Here is a 12,603-nt window from a genome sequence, read left to right as displayed (position 1 = left end):
GCACCCCGTTCGTCCGTCCGTCCATCCGAGTGTGAGCAGCTAATCTCCGGCACTGTTGGCCCGGTCGCTGCGAAACTGTAGACTGATACCGGGGAGGAACGTGAGACCTCAAATCATGAATGCAGTGTCCGATTGCGTGAAAGGCCTAAGGAGAAATGGCACCCTTTTCACATTGGCCTGTTATAGCGCCACCAGGAGGCCACAATAACCTACCTTACCTGGCGGAGACCTGTGCTCCGAGGAGCGCTTTTTCTAGTTTAACGCTAAAATAGGTTGTAAATTGCACTAATTTAGCCACACATGCACACACACGTACAAGCATGCATCGTCATACAAAATGCCTATAATGACGTGTGATGTGGATTTGTGGAGATAAAAGTGCTCTCTGCCTCATCAACAGTAGATTGCCTGTCTCCCTCTCATCATCAAGGTGACAGCCTGTTAATTGCTTTTCAAGACCATCATGCACCCAAATCAGACGTGTCCGTATATAAGACCAAGCCCATGAAACCAGGAAACCTTTTTAAAAGTAAAAGTCGTGCTGGACGCCGGGGATGCGCCATGACACTCATGGGTGGCATATCTCGCACCGGCAGTGAAGAGGATAAGAGAAAACACAGTATTGTAAAAAAAAATAATAATAATTAAAGAAGACAGAAGAAGAGAAATATATCTATATTTTTTATTTGGTCATTTTGTCTGGAAAAGTGTTTAAAAAATCGTGAAAAACCATATCGTGAACCTGGTATCGTGATTCGAATCGTATCGTGAGTTGAGTGAATCGTTATATGCCTACTTAAAGCTCATCACGACACGTTGATTGGTTATTTTTTGCCATTTGTTGTAAAACTAAGCGTATGCCGCATGTAGTGTAGGGCTCACTGTAAGTGGTTAACTAAAAAAAGGATGATGAAGCTGCGGTTCGCCACAAACGGACAAAGACAATAAGACTTTAATTGCCTTCTGATTCTCGTGTCGTTACAGCTCTCCTGAGTTCTTCTATAACGTCGTCTATGCTGCTTAATTATGACTTTCATTTGTCCAGGGAGGCGGCCCTGCAAAGGAAATCATTTACTGTAGCAAGCCGACGTGGGAACCACGACAGTGCCTCTCTCCATTTGACTCTACACATTTAAAAGAGCAAACGGAGGCTTCATTAGCAGAGACATGGACACACTGCAGTGTGTTAGGTGAGGCGGCTGCCCTGCCATCTCCCCTACACATTGCAGACCATGTCCTCAAGCATGATGATGAGGAAATGGGATATACAGTAGGGCTTTATTTAGACTTAGGAGAATGATATCGGTATATTGATTTTTCCCCCACTCTCCCCAATCCCCCAGGTGCCCTCTTCACCCTGAGACTACTGTAGTGACAGAGCCTTGTCCCCCAGGAGAGCTGGAATGCTGCCCAAGTTATTTTTAGGCAGTCACCCTTCTGTGTGTGTGTGTGTGTGTGTGTGTGTGTGTGTGTGTGTGTGTATGTGTGTGTGTGTGTGTGTGTGTGTGTGTGTGTGTGTGTGTGTGTGTGTGTGTGTGTGTGTGTGTGTGTGTGTGTGTGTGTGTGTGTGTGTGTGTGTGTGTGTGTGTGTGTGTGTGTGTGTGTGTAGGAGACATTTTCAGGCCTGACTGAGCTTGGTCGTCAATGGAAGGATTTTCTTGGTGCTTTCCACACCCCACTGCTCATATTAACCTATTAAGACCGGGAACGCATCTGTGTCATTTTATAGATTTCTTGGGCTATTCAAAAATGTTTTTTTAATCGTGGAAAATTTGTGCAAATCTTTGAATATGTATATTTTTAAACATTTTTTTTTAACATTTGTAACTCAAGTCTTTGCTTCTGGGGGTCCCTGGAACAATTTATTTTGAGATGGGGGTCCGCGGCCAAATACATATCATTTTGGCAGTCCTTGACTCAAAAGTTTGAGAACCGCTGATTAAAGCAACAATAAGTTAAACTGTTAGGATTTAGAAGATATTTGTAGAATCCCCAGAAGCAAAGATTTGAGTCACAAATGTTCACTTTAAAAAATATGTATTCAAAGATTTGCATTTTCATGAAAAAAAAAATAAATGCAAATCTATAGCTGCTATTTTTGAATAGCCAAAGCATAAGATAATGGTTACAGTGGTTAAAATCTAAAATGACAGATGATTTCCCGGTCTTAAAGGGTTAAACACTGGTGGGTGAGTCAGAGAAAGACCCCTATTGAATTATGAGTGGGAACACCTCTGTTGTAGCAAAAGCACTTCGACTTAACAAGATAAGAATTTAATCTATACTGTAGTCATTTCTCTTTCCTTTTTGTGTTTTTTTTAATCATAATCTTGCTTGTAGTGCCTTGGGTGTGTTTTGGCGCCTTGAGTTAAATCATAGTGTTCCTGTCATTGTAAAGCATGGGAAATACATTACTGTGATAAATGCATACACGATAAGGCTATTTTCTGATAGGAAATATACATGCATAATGATAGCCTCTATACCTTTGGAGAGTCAATGAAATAAAGAAAACCTGAAATGAATTGAATCTTATGTCAAACATGCAAAGGTGTCTTTTTCAATGTTTTAATATTATCCATCTAAATGGGATTGAGTGCTTCTACAGTATAAGTCATTATTGTCATTCTGTGGCACACTCCAGTTGAGCCAAAGAAACACACTAGAGCTTACCGAGGTTTGACAAGAAAGCTAATGGTAAACAAGAGTCCTGAAAAACGAATACACAACCTTTCAAATCCTCATTATGCTAATTTATTGATTTCATTGATTGAGTCTATTCAATCTGACTTATACATGATTGAATTATGCAGAATGTACAGTTACAAAGTGTGTGTGTGTGTGTGTGTGTGTGTGTGTGTGTGTGTGTGTGTGTGTGTGTGTGTGTGTGTGTGTGTGTGTGTGTGTGTGTGTGTGTGTGTGTGTGCGTGCGTGCGTGCGTGCGTGCGTGCGTGCGTGCGTGCGTGCGTGTGTGTACTTCAACATAGTACTTCTACATTGCAGTATTGATACTTTTACTTCAGTAAAATATTAGAGTACTTTTTCCACCCCTGCAGGTAACACATAACCCATGGTATATTTTGCAGTTGTTACAACAGGAACAAGCTGTCCATCAAGGATTAGAGTCGAATGAATGACGAGGCTTAGTTATGTAAGAACAAGCAGCAGATCTCTGTATAAATGAGGGTGCTTGTATAGAGCACAAGGCTCCTCCAGGGCTTGAGATTGGGTTATTTAGACACCCTGACTTCCCAGTGTGCGTCATGCAAATCTGTGTCACGATCTGCATCTGTCCCCTCGCTGCTCCTGCCATGTTATATCTTGTGCCTTTGTGTTGCTTTCCTTGTCCTTGTGCTGGTTTGCTGCTTCTCGGGGCGGCAGTGTCCAGTGTTGCAATGCTGAATTGGAACGTGGTTGCACTCTATTTTAATGACGTGACGCGCACGTCACTTAACACCTACACTACAGGTCACTCAATGAACAATTGATATGCATCTAGGCTCATTCCTATGTTAATCCACCTGGTGTGAGTCGGGAGCCTTTGTAAACTTTGTTAAGGTGTGATTTTAAAGTTGTTTTAAATCTATGCATGTGCCTGCGCGTGCTCCTGGTCAAGTTAAGCGTGCCAACGTGTCGTCACCACGGGGGGCGAGGCATTGGGCGTGGCATTGGGCAATGTTAAGTCAACCTGGTTTTTACCCCTCAAAGATGTCCGCAGCTACCAAAAGACACTTGTTGACGCCCCCTTCAGGTTTTTTAGCACGCTCTATAGGTTCCTGCACGGCGTGCAAGGCCGTCCCATGAGCAATGCAACCCTGGCAGTGACTCAGGAATAGAGTGGTCGGTAGAGTGGCTGGATGGGAACTGCGAGGTTCCTAGTTCGATCCCGGGCTCCTCCAGAGTTAGTGTCAAAGTGTCCTTGAGCAAGACACTGAACCCCTAATTGCTCCCCATGAGCAGGTGGGTGCCTTGCACGGTTTGCGGTGTGTGAATGTGTGTGTGAATGGGTGAATGTAATGTACAAATCTACTGTATATATAATCTTTATTCCAGACCTGTGGGTCCATATAAAAAGAAAAGACATCACATAATATAAAACGAGACAGCAGTAACATATACAATGTATATAAAACAAAACAAAACATCACCCAAGCGCACCCGGCCGCCCCCCGCCCCACCCCACTCACACCAATTCATGAGGCGGCTGTCAAGCGCCAAGTCAAAATGTTCAAGTACGTAAATTAATTAAAAAGTGTATAGGCTATTACGCCAATGCTCTCTAAGCCTGGATGAGTATCTATAACTGCTTCTCATAGGGTTGGTTAGAGCCTCTATGTATGTACAACGGTTTGGGTAAAAGCACTATATAAATGCACCATTTACCATTTTCCCCCAGCTGTTTCTTGTGTTCTTTGTCTTTGTCCAGCGTGTGCTTTTGTGTTTACACTGCGTACTACTGTATGTGTGCCTCAGTTTACCACCTATTTGACCACCATATGCTTTTGTTTACACCCCGTGACCCTCCCATATTGAGCCTTCCTGTCGTCTGTTCAGTGCATTCTGTTCACCTGTGTCTGTGTTAGCCTGTGCGTGTTTGATCGTCTGTTTATGTGTTTACTTTGAGTAAACCTACTCTTCTTTACTCTGTCAGTAACCATGTGGGCTATGCTGTTTATCCTGCCTGTACCTGTGCATGTCTTTTCCTGTGTTCCGTCACACTGGAGAGGTAACACTTGATTTAGCCCTGAATTCTGCCTACTTTGTCCTACGTTTGGGTCCTACTGGTGGAAAAGATGGAGGCTGATTATGTTTTTTTGCCACATGTCTGCACCTCTCTGTGAGGGAGACTGCAATGTCATTATATGAATCATACTTTCATTTTCAAGCATGCGGCAGCCTTTAACCCATTAAGACCGGGGACACATCTGTGTAACCACTTAAACCATTGTTTTATACTTTGGCTATTCAAAAATAGTAGATATACAAGCTCATAGTGCGGCACTCTGTGCCGCACTATGAGCTTGTAGATCTGAGCTTGTAGATCTGCTATTTTAAAAAGCATAACTCAAATCTTTGCTTCTGGGGGTCCCTGGAGCAAAATATTTTGAGATAGGGGGTCCATCAGCCAAATACATATAATTTTGGGGGTCCTTGAGGACCTTGATATGGAAAAAAGTTTGAGAACCACTGATTATAGCAACATAAGTTTAAAAAAAAGACAACTGTTAGGATTTAGAAGACATGCTTTTAAAAAAAATCTATATATTCAAACTAAAGATTTGTTCAAGCGATTTCTCCCCAAAAAATAGCAGGTCTACAAGCTCATGAGTGCCGCGCTATGAGCTTGTATATCTGCTGTTTTTGAATATCCCAAAGAAATCTAAAAATGACACGGATGCGTTCCCGGTCTTAAAGGGTTTAATAGGCTATTATTTTTGACTGAAGCCTTCGCTGTGCCACCATCATTTGGAGACAGAGTGCAGAAAGTCTAAAAGTAGAATGCGAGGCAAAGGAGCCTTCAACTATCTGGCTCCTCTCCTGGAGGAGGAACCGTCTTCTATTTTCAGCCTGGGAGGCAGCAGACACAACCTCTCTATACAGTATGTGAGAGTATAGGATTAACCACATATGAACCCTACCTTACCTTTTCTAGGGGGCGAAAGTTCACTGAAAATAGCAGGTCTGCAAGCTTGTTATGAGCTTTGGTAGATCAGCAATTTTTGGGGAAGTTATTGAGTGTAGAGGAGGAAGAAAAGGAGGGGTTGCAGACAGTACAGACACCTTGCTGATGGCCACCCACATGCCATGAGAGTTTAGTTTAGGATCAGTGAGACTGCTCAATCCTGTCTATCAGATACATTATATAAACTAGACCATACCCGTCTGGGGATATGAGCACACAAAGTGCGTCATATGGTCCGCTTGTTTCACGGATGGTCCGCTTGTTTCACGGATGTGGCAACACCGGCGCTTGTTTCACGCACATGCTTTGGCAACCCGGGAGCCAGCGAACACAAAAACGCTAATACAGGGGTCTTCAACAGGGGGTCCGGGACCCCTAGGGGGTCCTCAGAGCTACTACAGGGGGTCCGCCAAATCTTTGTGTGATAGGATTTTTTCTTTTACATTAACCACTTGAACCCTAGCATCCCTTTTCTGAGGAGAACTTTAGCCAAAAATAGCCGATCTACAAGCTCACAACGCCTCGCGCTGCGAGGCGTTGTGAGCTTGTAGATGGGCTATTTTTGGCAAAGAGGTATAGGTGTGGAGGGAAAAAAAGAGCAGCAAAAGTTTATCTGAAACACAATTTTATACAATATGGGGGTCCCTGCTTCATCTCTCTCTCTCAGCTAGGGGGTCCTTGGCCTGAAAACGTTGAAGACCCCTGCGCTAATAAACAGCTGATATTTGGGGAAACCGAAAAACAGGCTTCTGTGTTCCGTGCACATGGTAATGGTCAATGGCTGTGTGCAAATGCAGATCAATTTGCTCCAGCCACTGAGGAGAACCGGGGACGCGCTCACACAGCTTTGTAGAATTATAGGAGGATACAGCAGCCTACTGTCACCAGCTGACCAGTGGCTCACTATTGTATAACACAGCAAGATCCATAGATGAATTAACATAATTATTATCCTATACATAATTAATATCATCATGCCGACATTGCCAGGATTATTGCACTGACAAGGTGTTGAGAAGGGAAGCATTGTCAGCACGTTCAGGTTCCATTACTCAGCATTTTGGTTGGTTACTGCAGTGGTTTTCATATCAAGGTATCAAGGTCCATTATTTATTCAGCATTTGAGCCACGGATCATCATTTGATGAGATTTAGCCTCTCAGACCCCCCCCCCCCCCCAAAAAAAAAAGAATGTTGTGTTGCTGTTGGAAAAGATTTTGTCCACAAATCCATGTATTGATGTGGTACCATAGGAGAGATGACAGGCAAACGTTGATCAAAATAACAATTCAATTCTACATTCTCTAATTGTGTAGACTTATTGTAAATTAAACATGCAGATATTTAACAATTATCTAATTCTTGAGAGTGTAAAATACGGGTCCATTTAGTTTCATTTTATAAGGGTTCATTTGGTTACCAACTCTCCATCATTTACTGTAGCTGTGGACCACCTGGAACCCCCTCAAGGACCACTGGTGGTCCCTGGACCACTGGTTGAGAACCACTGGGTTATACTGCACAGGTGAAATAGGCTCCCTCCCTACCTCCTCCCTCTCCACTTCACCTCTCTCTCCCTCCCTCTGTCTCCCCCTTTCCTTCTCCCCTTCTCTCTCCCTCATACTGATCAAGCTCTCCCTCTCTCCTTCACCCTCCCTTCATCTCACTCTCACTCACTCTCCCTCCCTCTCTCCCTCTCTGCACCCTCTCTCTCTCTCTCTCCCTCATGCTGATGGAGCTCTCCCTCTCTCCCTCCATGTCCTTTTGGGCTAAATCAATGCGCACTGACGTCGGGGAAGGATCTGACTGTGTTTTCACTCAAGCTGTTTTTGATAGTTTCATAACGTCCTTGTTGTCGTGCATGATGCACATATTGTACCTCCTCCTCAACTCCTCTGGGACCAGAGAACACGACCGGCACAAATCCCTGTCAGAATAACAGTACACTGAACAGAACAGACAGAGTGACATCTGTATGGTGGAGAATACATAAACCATCCTCATCATAACCTTCTCCCTCCTGGGGGTTCAACTTTACCTCAAAGGTTGTTTTTCCAACAGACTACTGACCTACATAGACTGTATAGTACAGCGCTTTTTAGCTCAAGACCCAAAAGAGAAGAAGACCCAAAACTAGTGAAAATAGCAGATCTACAAGCTCACAACGCGGATCTGCTATTTGAATTATTTTAATTGTAGTCATGAAATACTTTTGAAAAATGTTTCAATTGTTTTTAATTGATCAAAAGCTTTTTTGTTTAAACTTTTAAAAATATATATATTTTTGTGTAGGAAACAAAAAAGGGGGGATATTTACTCGTGACCCATACAAATTGGTCCGCGACCCGAACATTGGTCCCGACCCACTGTTTGGGAAACAGTGATATAGTATACGCATTTCACTTATATACATTATGAACAGTAATATAAAGCATTGGTTCTCAAAGTGGGGTCCGGGGACCCCCATGGGTCCTTGCGGGGGGGGGGGGGGGGGGTTCCAGGGGGTCCCCACCAAAATGTGTTAATATAACATCACAATACTTTTAACCACTTTAACCTTTTATACTTTGGCTATTCAAAAATAGCAGATATACAAGCTCATAGCGCGGCACCGAGTGCCGCGCTATGAGCTTGTATCTGCTATTTTTGAAAAATCGTGAAAATGCGTGCAAATCTTTGAATATAATTTGGGTTATAACTTCCCCACATTTGTAACTCAAATCTTTGCTTCTGGGTGTCCCTGGAACAAAATATGTTTACATGGGGGTCCACGGGCAAAGACATATCATTTTGGGGGTCCTTGACATGAAAAGGTTTGAGAACCACTGATATACAGTACATACATATATACATACAGTATTATACAACAACAATGTGTGGTGCATATGGGTGCATGTGTCAGCTGTTCAGCAACCTGTCTGTGTCTGCCTGGCCTGTGGAAATAAAGTGTTACTGAGGTGGTAGTGTGTCACATTTGATGGTCCGGTAATGTCTCTTTTTAGATGGACAGAGCGAGACGGGAACATGAGCGCGGTGGCTGTAGTGTCCTCCTTAATGATGTTGTGTGCTCTGCTTTTACAGGGAGCGGTAAACCTTATGAAGTTGTGGTACAGCAGTTCTGTGCCAATAATCTGTGCTGTCGTCTTGCCAAACCGCACTGTGATGCAGCCTGTCAGAACACTCTCCATCTTAACCCATTAAGACCAGGAACGCATCTGTGTCATTTTTTGATTTTCTTTGGGCTATTTAAAAATAGCAGATCTACAAGCTCATAGTGAGCTTGTAGATCTGCTATTTTTGAAAAAATCTGAAAATTTGTGCAAATCTTTTAGTATGTCTATCTTTTTAGAGCGAACATTTGTAACTCAAATCTTTACTTCTGGTTCATTTGTAGAAGCCCCAGAAGCAAAGATTTGAGTTACAGATCTACAAGCTCATAGCGCTACGAGCTTGTATATCTGCTATTTTTTAATAGCCAAAGACATCTTAAAATGACACAGATGCGTTCCCGGTCTTAATCGGTTAATGGTACAGAACGTTCTGACAGGGTTGGAGAGAGAGACAGACAGACAGACAGACAGACAGACAGACAGACAGACAGACAGACAGACAGACAGACAGAGACAGCCTCTTGGGGGTCTCTGGTCGGGGATTTTCTATCAGGTTTCACAAAGAAACAGGCTTTGAGGTCAGTAGCCTCTGCAGTGTTTGTGTTAAGGTGTGAAGGTGTGAATGCATTGTACACTGCACTGTGTGTACTTCTATAAAACACACATTTCCCTGGCCTGTCACTCAAGCCTCCTGACATTCAACAGAGCCCAGACAGTGCCAATCCAGGTTAACATTCACACATCTACTGAAGGATTAAACCTTTAAGACCGGGAATGCATCTGTGTCATTTTAGATTTCTTTAGCTATTGAAAAATAGCAGATCTACATAGCTTGTAGATCTGCTATTTTATTTTTAAATCGTGAGGATTTGTGCAAATCTTTAAATATTTTTAAAGCAAACATTAGTAAAATATTGCGTTCCAGGGACCCCCAGAAGCAAATATTTGAGTTACAAATGTTCACTTTAAAAGTATATACTATATTCAAAGATTCATTTGAATATAGCACTCGGTGCCGCGCTATGAGCTTGTAGATCTGCTATTTTTGAATAGCCAAAGAAATCTAAAATGACACAGACACGTTCCCGGATGTAATGGATTAACAGACATTGTATGAGAGAGAGACAGAGAGACAATGAGAGAAGTATGAGAGAAGTACTGTAGAAGTACTGTACTTAAGTACAATATTGAAGTATTCTTTACTTTACTGGAGTATTTCCAGTTTTCAGTACTTTTACTTCTACTCCACTTCTGTACATCTCAGAGATAATTTTGTACTTTTACTCCACTACAATTGTTTGAACACTTTAGTTAGTTACTTTGCAGATATATATTATTATATTATAAAGCATACTTTAACCACTTAAGGCCTATTTTATACATAGGCTAATTGAAAATAGCAGATCTACAAGCTCACAACGCGTCGTGATGCGACGCGTTGTGAGCTATGTAGATCTGCTATTTTCAAACATTTTAGTACTTTTACTTTTGGTATTTTAAGTACATTTTGATACCAATACTTTTGTTCTTTTACTCAAGTAACATTTTGAACATAGGCCTTTTACTTGTAACAGAGTATTTTTATATTTTGGTATTGCTACTTAATATCCGAGTACTTTTTCCACCACTGCAGACAGACAGACAGACAGACAGTGACAGATAGATTGATAGAAAGTCATGACGGTACAGGAAGCCCTGACTGTTGGTGTGTCACTGAACAGGGAGGAGAAATCCATAGTCCTACACAGCCAGGCCAGGGGCTGCTTTCAGCATCTGCTTTCCTAAATACCACCTCTCTCTCTCTTATCAGTCCTCAGCATGCTCCCTGCCTGCACACTAGTGTTGATTTTGAGCACAACCAAACATAAAATGACTTGTCTTAGTTCTACTGGATCTCTTCTCCACCAGACCCTCACTGACATTTTAGTCTAGTTTTTATTTGTTGACGAAATTGTCAATATATTTAGTCTGTGTTAGTCATCATAGCTTAATTTTTATTTAGTTTTTTGTCAGTGAAAAAAGGTAGTCGACGAACATTTTTAGTCGACGAAATCAACACTGCTGCACACAAACATACAGTGGGTGGACAAAGTACCCAACCCCAGTACTTGAGTCAAAGTGAAAGTATAGATACTCCTGCTCAAATATGACTCCAGTACAAGTGAAAGATGCTCTGTGAAATTTGTTCTTGAGTTAAAGTGCTGAAGTAAATAAAAATACTTAAATATTAAAAAGTACAAAATACAAAGTACAGTTTGTTTTTAATATTAATATGTATTGCTGAATTAAAAAAGTATTTGACAGACATTTAAAATTTGAAAATAGCTGATCTACAAGCTACAAACCTGTAGCATTATTGCCATGGAAATATAGTGGAGTCAAAAGTTCAATATTTGTCTTTGAAATGTAGTGAAGTGAAAGTGTAGTGAAGTGAAAGACATTCTTCCTGAGGCATAGAAACCATTATAAGGGATTAACCTGACAATTCACTGATTGCTGGACATTCACTCTGAGAAAATACTTCCTTTTCAACATCTTGTAACACAGCTTCATTCTCCCAATGACTGCAGAAAGCACAAAGTGATGAGTTTTGTCTCTCAGTGGGATCGACTCCAATGCAGCAGTTAGTTTGGTTCCATACTGCTGACATGCACTAGAACTGAACCAAATGGAAAATGGAGCTTGTGTGAGATGTGTGTTGTTATTATTTATTTATAGGCCCACGGGTGTCATTTGGGGTCCCAGGAGTGGAAAGTCAAATTATCCAAAAACATACAAATACTCAAGATTCTCAAACCATACCCAGGGTGGGGTTGGCGAAAGGGCCTCTCTGTGTGGAGTTTGCATGTTCTCCCCGTGTCTCCTAGGGTAGTTAATACCCTCACAAAAACATGTAGTAATCCTGGTCGCTATAGCGCCTCCCCCATGTCAGCCGGGGCGCCTGATGGAGGGGAAAGGAACTGGTTGGAATAACGTGTTCCTTCCACGACGCGCTACGTCCTACCGGGGAACCTCCCCCCTTGTCAGGTGACAAGAAAGTCAGTTGGCTCTCATGCGTTGAAGGAGGCATGAGCTCGGCTCTGGGCTCCCTAGGCTGGCGGGGGGAGTGTAGCGCAAAATCGTGGGATAAAAAAAATATATATGAAAAAAAAAAAGATTCTCAAAACATGTACTACAGTACTCAAGTAAATGTACTTTGTTTACTGTCCACCACTGCCGACTGCATAGAAACATACGGTTACAGCTTCGACATTTTGGACGCCACTCTGGAATTAAAAAAAAACAATTATCCACTCATTCATCACTCTGATGGACAGACAGACTCACAGAGGTGTCCTCTCCACGGCGTCTCACTGAGCTGTGAAAGCAACGTGTGTGAGTTTGCTTGAGACACTGTCACCTCCTTTCAGGACAAGTCGACATTATTATGTCGTGTCACACAGACAGTACCAGTGGAAACCGCACTGTGGGCCCAAAGGGGAGCCGGACAGACACCTCGTTCTCATTTGCCGTGCAGACCGATTAAGGCAAACATTACATCAAGCAGACCACGGGCTCCTCAATACCTATCGGTATAGTGCTGTGTGTGTGTTTGTGGAACTGCATGTGTGCTTGAGCATGCACACGTACTTACTGTATGTGTGTGTGTGTGTGTGTGTGTGTGTGTGTGTGTGTGTGTGTGTGTGTGTGTGTGTGTGTGTGTGTGTGTGTGTGTGTGTGTGTGTGTGTGTGTGTGTGTGTGTGTGTGTGTGTGTGTGTGTGTGTGTGCAATGATTAGGATAGATTTTCACAAAATGGAAAGGGAAGGTCT

Source organism: Gymnoscopelus microlampas (genome assembly GCF_963454915.1).
Source record: "Gymnoscopelus microlampas genome assembly, chromosome: 13".
Taxonomy (NCBI): domain Eukaryota; kingdom Metazoa; phylum Chordata; class Actinopteri; order Myctophiformes; family Myctophidae; genus Gymnoscopelus; species Gymnoscopelus microlampas.
The sequence above is the reverse complement of the archived record's forward strand: the minus strand, read 5'-3'. Positions refer to the sequence as shown.